The sequence below is a fragment of the Bubalus bubalis genome, chromosome 12 (genome assembly GCF_019923935.1).
Source record: "Bubalus bubalis isolate 160015118507 breed Murrah chromosome 12, NDDB_SH_1, whole genome shotgun sequence".
In the NCBI taxonomy this organism is placed as follows: domain Eukaryota; kingdom Metazoa; phylum Chordata; class Mammalia; order Artiodactyla; family Bovidae; genus Bubalus; species Bubalus bubalis.
Genome location: NC_059168.1, coordinates 5771034 through 5785609, shown reverse-complemented (window position 1 = coordinate 5785609; position 14576 = coordinate 5771034). Strand labels below are relative to the sequence as shown.

General features: G+C 44.4%; 1 protein-coding gene across 4 annotated transcripts in view; it reads right to left on the bottom strand.

The window, feature by feature from the left end:
- The window catches only part of NPAS2 (neuronal PAS domain protein 2), a 207781-nt gene that overhangs the window by 108821 nt on the left and 84384 nt on the right, over window positions 1-14576 (bottom strand). The gene's annotated exons all lie outside the window — the stretch shown is intronic.

Here is a 14576-nt window from a genome sequence, read left to right as displayed (position 1 = left end):
TGCAGCATGACATAAAATGAAAAGGGTTTTTGTTTGCTCACGTGCTAATTGCAACCGTACCACCTTTCGTGTGCTAAGAAGCTCTGAGACTTTTCAAAAGGGAGAAGCAGCAAATAGTGCAGCTCCAACGTGTTTTCAAAGGCACTTCCTGGGACTAGGGTTTCCTAGAATGAGTTTTGGGAAACCCTGGCGTTAAAGCAAGATTCATGTAAGGCCTGGGTCACCTCTCCTCATCTCCATAACCACCAGCATCCCTATACACCAAGGCAGCAGGGTTTGGGAGCACTGCCAGGTCCCGGAGCCTTCAGCAATTCTGTTTAAGAACAGAACATCAAGGGACTTTCCCAGTGGTCCAGTGGTTAAAATTCTGCCTTCCAATGCAGGGGGTGTGGGTTCGATCCCTGGTTGGGGAAATAAGGTCCCACATGCTGTGAGGTGTTGCCAAACATTTTTTTTTTTCTAAGTAGAAACGGTGACAGATTGTATTTTCTGAGATGGTTGGATGACATCAGGGATCAATGGACATGAGTTTGAGCAAACTGTGGGTGATAGTGAAGGACAGGGAAGCCTGGCATGCTGCAGTTCATGGGGGCGTGCTACAGTTCATGGGGTTGCAAAGAATAGGGCACAATAACAAAAAAGAGAGAGAGAATGTAATCTGTTGCGGCAGGGAAGTCACCCCACAGGGATCAAGACGGGTCAGGCTGGTGTCACACTCCTCTCTTAGAGAAATCTCTGCACTCTGTCTGCTTCCTACGGTGCAGCCCCCACTGAGACTGCTCTTTCCTCTCGAGATGTATCAGGGACATTTTGACTCTTAACCAGAGTTATCAGGAAATGTTGGGGCTTAAAGGGGAAGCTGGCTTCATTTCCTAGTGATTCTGACTTAATGGTTCCCTGAGGGGAGGATTTCACACAATCCTTAGGTGCTTGTCACCAAAACTCTAACGGGAATGTTTATCTGAGAAAAGGGCTGCGTTTTCAAGATAGTGAACTTCTGAGCATGCTTTTCAATTTAAAATAGATTGAGGGGACTTCTCTGGTGGTTGAGTCGATAGGAATCTGCCCGCCAATGCAGGGGACATGGATTTGATCACTGTTCCGGGAAGATTCCACATGTCTTGGAGCAACGAAGCCTGGGTGCCTCAACTACTGAAGCCCGCACTCTAGAGCCTGTGCTCCACCATAAGAGAAGCACCACAGTGAGAAGCCCGAACACCGCAATGGAGACCAAGTGCAAGCAAAAATAAAAATTAAAAAAAACCAGACTGGGTGTGTGGGGCTGCAATGTGCATACCGCTATATTTAAAATAGATAACCTTTATGTTTACCAGGGGAAAAGCTGGGGAGCGATAAATTGGGAGATTGGGATTGACATATACAACTACTGTATATAAAGTAGATAATTAATAAGAACCTACTGTATAGCACAGGGAAGTCCACTTAAAACTCTGTAATGACCTGTACAGAAAAAGAATCTAAAAAAGAGTGGCTATATGTCTATGTATAACTGATTCACTTTACTGTACAGTAGAAACTAACACACTATTGTAAATCAACTATACTTCAATAAAAATTCATTAAAAAAAGAGGTAACCAACAAAGACTTACTTTTTAGCACAGGAAACTTTGCTAAATATTCTGTAATAACCTAAATGGGAAAAGAACTTGAAAAAGAATAGGTGCACACATATATAATCACTTCACTATGCTGCTGCTGCTGCTGCTAAGTCACTTCAGTGGTGTCTGACTCTGTGCGACCCCACAGACGGCAGCCCACCAGGCTCCCCCGTCCCTGGGATTCTCCAGGCAAGAACTCATCATTAGCAAACACTTTCTTCCAACAACATAAGAGATGACTCTACACATGGATATCACCAGATGGTCAATGCCGAAATCAGATTGATTCTATTCTTTGTAGCTAAAGATGGAAAAGCTCTAGAGAGTCAGCAAAAACAAGACCTGAAGCTGACCATGTTTCATATCAAGAGCTCCTTACTGCAAAATTCAGGCTCAAATCGAAGAAAGTAGGGAAAACCACTAGAACATTCAGGTATGACCTGAATCAAATCCCTTATGATTATACAGTGGAAGTGACAACTATTTGTCAGCTCATCTAATCCCTTCAAGGGTTAGGTCTGGTAGACAGAGTGCCTGAAGAGCGACAGGCGGAGCTTCATAACACTGCACAGGAGGTGGTGACTAATCCATCCCAAAGAAAAAGAAATGCAACAAGGCCAAGTGGCTGTCTGGGGAGGCCTTACAAATGGCTGAGAAAAGAAGAGAAGCAAAAGGCAAAGGAGAAAAGGAAACATATACCCATCTGCATGCAGAGTTCCAAAGAACAGCAAGGAGAGATAAGAAGGCTTTCTTAAGTGAACAATGCAAAGAAACAGAGAAAACAATAGAATGGGAAAGACTAGAACTCTTCAAGAAAATTAGAGATACCAAGAGGAAATTTCATGCAAAGATGGGCACAATAAAGGACAGAAATGGCAAGGACCTAACAGAAGCAGAGGAGATTAAGAAGAGGTGGCAAGGATACACAGAAGAACTATATAAAAAAAAGGTCTTAAATGATCTAGATAAGAACAACGGTGTGCTCATTCACCTAGAGCCAGGTATCCTGGAGTGTGAAGTCAAGTGGGATTTAGGAAAGTGAAAGTCACTCAGTCGTGTCCGACTCTTTGCGACCCCATGGGCTATACAGTCCATGGAATTCTCCAGGCCAGAATACTGGAGTGGGTAGCCGTTCCCTTCTCCAGGGGATCTTCCCAACCCAGGGATTGAACCCAGGTCTCCTGCATTGCAGGCAGATTCTTTACCTGCTGAGCCACAAGGGAAGCCCGGGATTGGATTTAGGAAACATTACAATAAACAAAGCTAGTGGAGATGATGGAATTTCAGCTCAATTTCAAATCCTAAAAGATGATGCTGTGCAAGTGCTGCACACACCTGAAACTAACACAACATTTTTAATCAACTATTTTTTATTATGTTTAGTCACTAAGTTGTGTCTGACTCTTTTGCTCCAACATAACAGAAAAACTTTAAAAAATTTATTAAAATGATTGAAAGGGAGTTTAGGAAATTGCCCTTTATCTCCAATGCCCCCAGAAAGGTTCTGGGTCTCTGAGCTGGGATGGTCCCAAGTTTCTAGGTCTACCACGAACACATTTGTCCTGACAAGTCTTCTTGGCCAACCAAGGGACCCCACTAGGGTGAAAGCCAAGAGCCCCAAATGGAGGGAGGCACCTTTCCCGTCTCTGTTTACTGGGCCACAGTAAGAATTAGCATTCTGCCCGCAAGCACACTGCTCCTCTCCCCTTTGTTTTGAACACAGAGTCACTCATCTGGAAACTCCAGGCTAATAGAAATGAATTGTGTATCCTGATGCTGCTATGTTCTTGCAATGCCTGCTACTGCCTTCATCACCAAATAAAACAGACAGAAAGGAAGGCTCACTATTTTTTTACTGCCATTTCCCCCCGTGTGTGGGCTTCCGATGATGTACAGAACATGCAGTGAAGAGCCTATGAAAGGAAAGCCTGATGGGTGGGCTCCAATTGGGAATGGCAGTGTGCATCGCCTGGGGCCTTTTTTGTACCTTTTTTCTCACTCAGCACCAAGGCTGCACACAGGGGCACTAGCAAGTGTGCACAGAGCAGAACCTCTGAGTTCACTACAACCTTTATGGTGAGGGCCTGCCCTTCCTGTAAGACATACAGAATTTACATCCAGAGAAATGAAACAACAAGGTCAGTCTTTCCTAGTAACCAAGTTATCTCTCCACAAACGGGCACTTGGCTGAGAAAGCAGAGCTCACAAATCCTGATCATCATCCCAGCTCTGCTCAATACAGACCTCTTGGGGATGTTTTCTTTCCCCTCCATGCATGTTTTTCAAGGATGCTCCCAACCTGCTGAAAAGCTCCTAGAGGGCAGGGTTAGGCTCTGTATCCCTTTTTGTACCTTCCACTTGCCCCCAGGGGGGACAGAAAGTAACAATCAGCGTCCCACGACTGAAGTTTTTCCTTCTGAGAAGCCTGATACTGCAAAACTGCACAGAAAGGCCTCTTATTTATTGTTTTTAACTCCTCTCTCTTGCCTGCACCATTTCATTAGTGTTGAGACTAAGGGTTAGAGTCAAAGAAGAATAAAATGGTCTAGCCTGTGTTTCAGAACCAGCACTCACTCTGTGGTGAGAACCAGCTACTCTCGCCTGACACTCGTAATCCTTATTAACAAGAGGCCACAATAAGAATGAAATAATGCCCCTTGCAGCACCATGGATGGACCTAGAACTTATCATACTAAGTGAAGTAACCCAGAGAACCACAAATATCATATGATATCCCTTACATGTGGAATCTCAAAACATGAGACAAATGGACTTATTTACAAAACAGAAACAGGCTCTCAAAAAACAAACCTACAGTTACCAAAGGGGAAAGGGAGAGAGGGATAAAGGAGGATCTGGGGATTGATATATATACATAGTATATATAAAACAGATAAACAACAAGGTACCCACTGCATAGCATAGAGAACTATACTTAATACCTTGCAATAACTTATAAGTCAAAAGCATCTGAATAAGACAGATTTATAACGGAAAAAGACATATATAACTGAATCACTTAGTTGTATACCTGCAACAAACACAACACTGTAAATCAACTATACTTTAATTAAAAAAAAAAAAAAAACTAACATGGTTAGCAGACATTTGGTCTGTTCAAAATGTCCAGGGAGACGTTTGGTCATGCCAGAAGCTCCTTGATGTTTTAGTCCTGTCCAAAACCATTTGGCATGGACTAAATATGTTCATGGGTGTTATGGATAGAATCAAGGATAGAACCAAGCATCTTCTTTAATTGGAGGAAAACTGCTTTACAGCGTTGTGATGGTTTCTGCTGTACAAGGATGCACATCAGCCATAGTCACACCTATATCCCCTCCCTCTTGAGCCTCCCTCTCCTGTCCTCATCCTACCCATCTAGGCCATCACAGAGAACCAGGCTGGGCTCCCTGTGTTATGTAGCAGCTTCTCACCAGCTATCTATTTTACACATGGTAGTATATATATATATCAATGCTACTTTCTCCATTTGTCCCACTCTCTCCTTCCCTCATTGTGTCCACAAGTTTCCTCTCTGTATTTGCGTCTCCAATCCTTCCCTGCAAATAGGTTCATCAATATCGTTTTTATAGATTCTACCAGTTCAGTTCAGTTGCTGAGTCATGTCCGACTCTTTGCGACCCCATGAACCGCAGCACACCCGGTCTCCCTGTCCATCACCAACTCCTGGAGTTTACTCAAACTCATGTCCATTGAGTCAGTGATGCCATCCAACCATCTCATCCTCTGTTGTCCCCTTCTCCTCCTGCCTTCAATCTTTCCCAGCATCAAGGTCTTTTCAAATGAATCAGTTCTTTGCATAAGGTGGCCAAAGTATTGGGGTTTCAACTTCAACATCAGTCCTTCCAACAAATATGTGGGACTGATTTCCTTTAGGATGGACTGATTGGATCTCCTTGCAGTCCAAGGGACTTTCAAGAGTCTTATCCAACACCACAGTTCAAAAGCATCAATTCTTTGGTGCTCAGGTTTCTTTATAGTCCAACTCTCACATCCATACATGACCACTGGAAAAACCATAGCCTTGACTAGATGGACCTTTGTTGGCAAAGTAATGTCTCTGCTTTTTAATATGCTGTCTAGGTTGGTCATAACTTTCCTTCCAAGGAGTAAACATCTTTTAATTTCATGGCTGCAGTCACCATCTGCAGGGATTTTGGAGCCTAAAAAAATAAAGTCTGTGACTGTTTCCATTGATCCCCATCTATTTGCCATTAAGTGATGGGATCAGATGCCATGATCTAAGTTTTCTGAATGTTGGTTGAGCTTTAAGCCAACTTTTTCACTCTCCTCTTTCACTTTCATCAAGAGGCTTTTTAGTTCTTCTTCACTTTCTGCCATAAGGGTGGTGTCATCTGCATATCTGAGGTTATCGATATTTCTCCCGGCAATCTTGATTCCAGCTTGTGCTTCCTCCAGCCCAGCGTTTCTCATGATGTGCTCTGCATATAAGTTCAATAAGCAGGGTGACAATATACAGCCTTGACGTACTCCTTTTCCTATTTGGATCCAGTCTGTTGTTCCATGTCCAGTTCTAACTGTTGCTTCCTGACCCGCATACAGATTTCTCAAGAGGCGGGTCAGGTGGTCTGGTATTCCCATCTCTTGAAGAATTTTCCACAGTTTATTGTGATCCACACAGTCAAAGGCTTTGGCATAGTCAATAAAGCAGAAATAGATGCTTTTCTGGAACTCTCTTGCTTTTTCCATGATCCAGCGGATGTTGGCAATTTGATCTCTGGTTCCTCTGCCTTTGCTAAAACCAGCTTGAACATCTGGAAGTTCATGGTTCACATATTGTTGGAGCCTGGCTTGGAGAATTTTGAGCATTACTTTACTAGCGTGTGAGATGAGTGCAATTGTGTGGTAGTTTGAGCATTCTTTGGCATTGCCTTTCTTTGGGATTGGAATGAAAACTGACCTTTTCCAGTCCCATGGCCACTGCTGAGTTTTCCAAATTTGCTGGCATATTGAGTGTAGCACTTTCACAGCATCATCTTTCAGGATTTGAAATAGCTCAACTGGAATGCCATGACCTCTATTAGCTTTGTTCGTAGTGATGCTTTCTAAGGCCCACTTGAGTTCGCATTCCAGGATGTCTGGCTCTAGGTGAGTGATCACACTGTCATGATTATCTTGGTCATGAAGCTCTTTTTTGTACAGTTCTTCTGTGTATTCTTGCCACCTCTTCTTAATATCTTCTGCTTCTGTTAGGTCCATACCATTTCTGTCCTTTATTGAGCCCATCTTTACATGAAATGTTCCCTTGGGAGCTCTAATTTTCTTGAAGAGATCTCTAGTCTTTCCCATTCTGTTGTTTTCCTCTATTTCTTTGCATTGATCGCTGAGGAAGGCTTTCTTATCTATCCTTGCTATTCTTTGAAACTCTGCATCCAAATGGGTATATCTTTACTTTTCTCCTTTACTTTTTGCTTCTCTTCTTTTCACAGCTATTTGTAAAGCCTCCTCAGATAGCCAGTTTGCCTTTTTGCATTTCTTTTTCTTGGGGACGGTCTTGATCCCCGCCTCCTGTACAATGTCATGAACCTCCGTCCATAGTTCATCAGGCACTCTATCAGACCTAGTCCCTTAAATCTATTTCTCACTTCCACTGTATAATCATAAGGGATTTGATTTAGGTCATACCTGAATGGTCTAGTCATTTTCCCTACTTTCTTCAACTTAAGTCTGAATTTGGCAATAAGGAGTTCATGATCTGAGCCTCAGTCGGTCTTGTTTTTGCTGACTGGATAGATCTTCTCCATCTTTGGCTGCAAAGAATATAATCAGTCTGATTTCGGTGTTGACCATCTGGTGATGTCCATGAGTAGAGTCTTCTCTTGTGCCGTTGGAAGAGGGTGTTTGCTATGACCAGTGCGTTCTCTTGGCAAAACTCTATTAGTCTTTGCCCTTCTTCATTCTGTACTCCAAGGCCAAATTTAGCTGTTACTCCAGGTGTTTCTTGACTTCCTACTCTTGCATTCCAGTCCCCTATAATGAAAAGGACATCTTTTTTGGGTGTTAGTTCTAGAAGGTCTTGTAGGTTTTCATAGAACCTTAGATATGTGTTAAGATACTATATTTGTTTTTCTCTGACTTACTTCACTCTGTATAACAGGCTCTAGGTTCATCCACCTCACTAGGACTGACTCAAACCTGTTCTTTTTTATGGCTGAGTAATATTCCATTGTGTATATGCACCACACCTTCATTATCCATTCATCTGTTGATGGACAATCTAAGTTGCTTTCACATCCTAGCCATTGTAAATACTGCTGCTATGAACACTGTGGTACATGTGTATTTTTCAATTATGATTTCCTCAGGGTATATGCCCAGTAGTGAGATTGCTGGGTCATATGGTAGTTTTATTCCTAGTTTTTTTAACAATCTCCATACTATACTCCACAGTGGCTGTACAATTTACATTCCCACCAACAGGACAAGAGGGTTCCCTTTTCTCCACATCCTCTCCAGCATCTCTTGTTTGTAGTTTTTTTAACTTATATTGTTTGTAGATTTTTTAATAATGGTCATTCTGACTGTTGTGAGGTGATACCTCATTGTAGTTCTGATTTGCATTTCTCTAATAATTAGTGATGTTGGGCATCTTTTCATGTGTTTATTGGCCATCCGAGGATCAAGCATCTTCTAGACCAAGTATCTCTTGAACATTCTGGCCAGGACCAAATGTCCTGCAAGGGGCAGCACAATTCTAACCTCACCACCCTCACTCCCTCCCTCCATAAGAATGCATGAGGTTATGGAACTGGGCCTTCACTGATAGGCAATAATAAACTTTTAATAAATGCCAATGAATTGACCATTTAATATTGGCTTAAAGGAAGAGGTTCACATGAAAGCCTTTCTTCTTAGCATTCAGTCTATCAAGACATGGAGTGAGGACCTCCCTGGCGGTCCAGCGGTTGGGAGTCCCCCTGCCAGTGCAGGGGACACTGGTTCGCTCCCTTCTCCCGGAAGATCCCACATGCTGTGGGGCAAGTGGGCCTCTGCCAACTGTGCCGCTACGAACCTGCGCTCTACAGCCCCTGCTCCACAACTAGAGAAGCCACTGCCACGAGGAGACTGCACCACAATCAGAGAGTTGCCCCCACTCGCCACAACTAAAGCCCGCATACAGCAACGAAGACCCAGCATAACCATAAATAAACAAATAAAAGAAAAAGAAATGCACTGGGCTGTATTTTATGATAGTGCCAAGTGATAGAAACTTGTTTTCTTTGGAAAGTGATGGTTCCTACCCGCTCTTTTTGTCCCTACGCCTTGGACACGTGGGCGAGTCATGTCATAAGAAGCTGCCAGGAGTCCAGACTTTAGAAACTGATGCCTACATGTGAATCTCTGCCTGCCCCTGTCTGCCTTCTCAGTCTTGGGTTTCTTCAATGTAATGTATGTGTTGGTTACTTAGTCGTGTCTGACTCTTTACGACCCCATGGCCTGTAGCCCACCAGGCTTCACCATCCATGGGATTCTCCAGGCAAGAATACTGGAGTGGGTTGCCATGTGCTCCTCCAGGGGATCTTCCCTACCCAGGGATCGAGCGCAGGTCTCCTGCATTGCAGGCTGATTCTTCACCATCTGAGCCACCATGGAGCTAAAAATAACCTGTCAAGGTTTAGAGTTAATTAAATAAAATGCTGTAGACACATAGCGTGTGCCCTGTGTCAACTTTTCTTATCAGCACTGTGTACCCTGCACTGTGCTAGGGGCTTCCACTGAGCTCCATTTATTAATAGTTCCTCCAAAAACCCTAGGAAGAGGGTATGGCTATTGTTGTTCAATTGCTAAGCCATGTCCAACTCTGTGCAACCCCATGGACTGCAGCACAACAGGCTTTCCTGTCCTTTACTATCTTCAGGAGTTTGCTCAAATTCACGTCCATTGAGTTGGTGATGCCATCCAACCATCTCATCCTCTGCTGCCCCTTCTCCTTTTGCCTTCAGTCTTTCCCAGTATCAGGGTCTTTTCCCATGAGTCAGCTCTTCAAGTCAGGTGGCCAAATTATTGGAGCTTCAGCATCAGTCCTACCAATGGATATTCAGGGTTGATTTCCTTTAGGATTGACTGAGTTGATCTCCTTGCTGTCCAAGGGACTCTCAAGAGTCCTCTCCAGTACCACAGTTCAAAAGCATCAATTCTTCAGCACTCAGCTTTCTTTATAGTCCAACTCTCACAACTGTACATGACTACTGAAAAAACCTTTGTTTTGACTATATGGCCATTTACACCCCCATTTTACAGAGTAGGAAAATGAGGCTAAGAGAGGTTTAGTATAATAGCTCATCTAAAGGCAGAAAGTAAAAGTGGTAAGAATCAAAGCTGGGGTTGTCTGATTCTAAGCCTGTGTACTTCCTGCCACACTGCACTACTTCCTGGATGAAACACACACACACACCCCCCACAAAACCTTGTCACATTAGAGTTAAAAAGATGTGTTTAAGACTGGAACACAAGATGGTAAACTGTGTCTCATTATCCAGGGATCCAAATGTCTCTCAACCAAACTGTTTCTGTTTTGAGCACAAGGACCATGTTTTTACATCTTCCACTAAAGAAAATAGCATATCGTTCTGTATACACAATAGGGCGTGCAATTAATCCTCACTGGATTTACATGGAAATTTAAAGAAGAAAGTGGATCTGTGTCCTGGTTTAGAATACTCGATCAAACAATCCAAATACACCATGAATTCCCCAAAGCTTTGAAAACCTTGCCAAATATAGCTCATGTTTTCTGGAGACAAGAGTTCTGATCTGAAGCTCAACACTTCTACTAATCTCATCAAAAATATCAGGAGTGCAAACAATTCCTGTCAGGCCTCCAGGTGGGATTAGGGAAGGGCTTCCCACAGCTAAAAAATCCCACAGCTAGAGGCTTTGGAAGTGACACAGTTTTAGGATTGTGTTTATTTTGTCCTTTTTTCCCCCCAGGTGTTATGAAGAATACTGCATTATTGCTGCTATTCTGGCAAAGAGAACAGGGTATTCCCAAACGGTCTAAACCCGTTTCCCAATCTGAGGACGAGAGAGGGGTGAGGACCAGCAGCTTTGCTTCCCAGTGTCTGGGCTGGGAGGTTTCTGAATAGGCAATTTAGGGGAGTGGGTGCCCATGGCTCAAAGCAAATGGGGATGGGAATAAATGGAAACTGCATACAATTGGATTTATTTCTAAGAGTTTTCAGCCACGATTTTATTGAAATGTCTGTGATAACATCAGATGATCTCTGAGGATGGCAGACCCTAAATATGCATAATTCTTTTTTTTTTTGCAAACTTTTTATTTTGTCTTGGGGTATATCCAATTAACAATGCTGTGATAGTATCAGGTGAATAGCAAAGGGACTCAGCCACACAAAGACATGTTCAGTTCAGCTGCTCAGTTGTGTCCAACTCTTTGAGACTCATATGCACTGCAGCACACCAGGCTTCCCTGTCCATCACCAACTCCCAGAGCTTGCTTAAACTCATGCCCATCGAGTCAGTGATGCCATCCTGCATTTATACCTCTTCTGGATTGCGAGGTAAGCCATGTAGTAGAGAGACAGGGCTGAAACTGGGGGCCCAGAGGTGACATGAAAGATGATGATGGTGGGACTTTCCAGGTGGTCCAGTGGCTAAAACTCTGAGCTCCCAATGCAGGGGGCCCAGGTTCAGTCCCTGGTTGGGGAACTAGATCCCACATGCCATAACTAAGAGTTCACATGCCACAACTAAAGATCCTGAGAGCCACAACTAAGATCTATGGCAGCCAAAAAAATTAAAAAAAAAAAAAAAAATGATGGCAAAAGCCAAACTCCTGTGGACTCAAAGTCACATTAGGACACAGATTGGACCTGCCAGAGAGAATGAATTTGTTATCATGTGATGAGATATGTGTGTGGTCTGGGGAGTAAGAATAGAGTCTGGCGTTTAGGAAGGCTGTATTTAACTTCTGCTACAGCTTTAGGGTATCTGAAAAGTTGCTTAACCTTACTGGGCCTTAGTTTCCTCATCTGTAAAAAGGTACAGGGATGCACACCTCAGAGGTCTTCCCTGGTGGCTCAGACAGTAAAGCTCTGCTTGCAATGCGGGAGACCCGGGTTCGATTCCTGGGTCGGGAAGATCCCCTGGAGAAGGAAATGGCAATCCTCTCCAGCACTCTTGCCTGGAAAATCCCATGGATGGAGGAGCCTGATAGGCTATAGTCCATGGGGTCGCAAAGAGCTGGACATGACTGAGCGACTTCACTTTCACACCTCAAAGGGATGTGGAGGAGATGATACGAGATAATGCACAGAAACGTTCTTAGCCTGGTGCTGAGCACCCGGAAATGAACAGGGCACTCAGGACATGCCCAGTGCACGCTGGCCAGCACTGCTGACCTTGTCATTATCGCTGGTGGGAATAATTTGTAAATGTGCTCTTGTAAAATGTTCTTCATCTTCACATACAGGTGAGGCTTCCCAAGTGGCACTAGTGGTGAAGAACCCACCTGACAACGCAGGAGACATGAGTCGCGGATTCGATCCCTGGTTGGGAAGATTCCCTGGAGGAAGGCATGGCAGCCCGCTCCAGTTCTTGCCTGCAGAATGCCCATGGACAGAGGAGCCTGGTGGGCTACAGTCCATAAGGTTGCAAAGAGTCGGACGTGACTGAAGCAAGTTAGCACATGTAGCAAGTAATACTTCTAAAAAAAATAAGAAGAGTTTCTTGGTGTATTTTGCGGCTGATCCTAAAATAACATGAAAGGAGGGCAGGACAGAAATGATAACCCACGTGTTGCGTCTGAGAAAGTGGAAGCTTATCGGGTGAAGTGGCTTGCTGGAATCCAGCAGGTGGGGCAGGGTCAGCCAGGCATGTGGCTCGGGTCTCTGCTCTCTGTTCATAGCATCCTGGGAGTCCACCAAGAGGCCAGATGCCCCAGAGTGGAGAGCTGGAAGCCTGCCCATGAGACAGGGTGCCAGAACTCTACTCTAGTCTGGTCTGGTCTATTCAATTACATGTTGTTTGGGACCCATATGGATTTTACAACCCTTATAGGTGGTGGCCTAAGACAGCCATGGTGCCCAGTGCCAAGTGAAGGGCCTGTTAGACTCATCCGAGGAGTTCCTTAGGTTTAAATGGGATTCCAATGTTTAAATTGTTATTACACCCAGAGAGAACAAACATATGGATACCAAGGGAAGAAGGCAGGGTGGGATGAATTGGGAGATTGGAATTGGCATACAGACACTATTGATACTATGTACAAAATGGATAACTAATGAGAACCTGCCATATAACACAGGGAACTCTGCTCTGTGGTGACTAAACGGGAAGGAAATCCAAGGAAGAGGGGATATATGAATACCTATGGCTGATCCACTTTACTGTATACCTGAGACTAGGACAACACTGTAAAGCAACTATAATAAAAAAAATACACAGGAAAAGAATTTTAAAAATAAATAGTTATTACAGAACAACTTTCAAACAAATGGAAAAGCAGAGATTTAGAATATGCTGAGCCCCCCACAATCCTCACTCCACGCCAATCTGAGTTGGTCTACACTTCAGGCCATTTCCCGGCTCCCTGATTTTTTTAAGGAAATCTTTGGGAAATGAACAAACAGTACAAACATTCCCTGTGATTTGAGTCTCAGAGGTCTGAGTGCCTGGAGGTTTATGGTTCTCAAGGCTGCCCACCACCAGGCAAGATGGAAGGACAGACTCCCCTGGGGCCGCTGAACTGGGTGACCTCTGAGAGCTCCGTCATTTACAAGCAGAGGATTTTGTGGTGACAGTCGGGTGGCAGGCTCTGTGAGGGGAGGCGGACAGACCCTTCAGCTTTGCAGGTGTATTAGAGGTTGTTGGGGGGGCTTCCCTGGTGGCTCAGTGGTAAAGAATCTGCCTGCCAATGCAAAAGACATGAGTTCGATCCCTAATCTGCAAAGATCCCACATGCCAGGGGGCAACTAAGCCCATGGGTCACAACTACTGAGCCTGTGCTCTGGAGCCTGGGAACCATTTCTACTGAAGTCTGCATGCCCTAAAGCCCATGCCACACAACAAGAGAAGTGACCACAATGAGAAAGCCTCACAGCACAACTAGAGAAAACCCCGCACAGCAACAAAGACCCAGTGTGGCCAAAAATAAAAAAATAAATATTAAAAAAAAAAGAAGAGAGGGCTTCAGGGGCTTGAGGAGGGACCTGCCAGCCAAGTGGTGGCAGGAGGAGCAAAGAGGAAAGAGCCTGGAGGAGGGAGGCTTGTCCGCTGGGCAGGAGTGAAGACCGTCCTGAGACAGGACATTTCATGTCCGTGCAAGCTAATAATCTGTGGTCACTTACCCATCACCACCATCACCTGGGACCCGTCATGGGCAAGACATCTATTGTTCATCTCCCTTTCCCCAGAGCCTGGTGCAGTAACTGCCAACTTGGGCTGATTTTATGAAACTGATAACATCCGACTGGGCTGTACCTTCAAAATATCCACTTTATGACTCCTCATATACAGGAGGGATTCAATGAATGTCCACTAAGCATAGATACAGTTATAACAGCACTGATGTGCCAGCAACCAAGCTGGGGTTTCTGGTCAACCGAAAACCAGTGCCAAGCGGCCGGGATCCCGGCCAATGAGGAAGCTGAAACAACATACATGGAGGATCACAGCCCAGTGCGGATGGCCATTCCATGTCCAGTGTGAGCTGCTGATTATGCCCATTATTGTCCAGGGCCAACCGCTTCCCAACAGCAGAAGTAGGATTTGAACCCAGGCTGGCTTGGCTCCAGTCACGCCACCTGGCCAAGGAGTGTCCATCCTGGAAACGCAGTAACCAGAAGCCTTTAAAAAGAGGGCTGGGTCAACAGGGTCAGTACACGGACATGTGAAAACTACAAACAACTTGGCAGGTCCTAGACAATGAGTAACTTCAGGGTAAGGAACAGAAT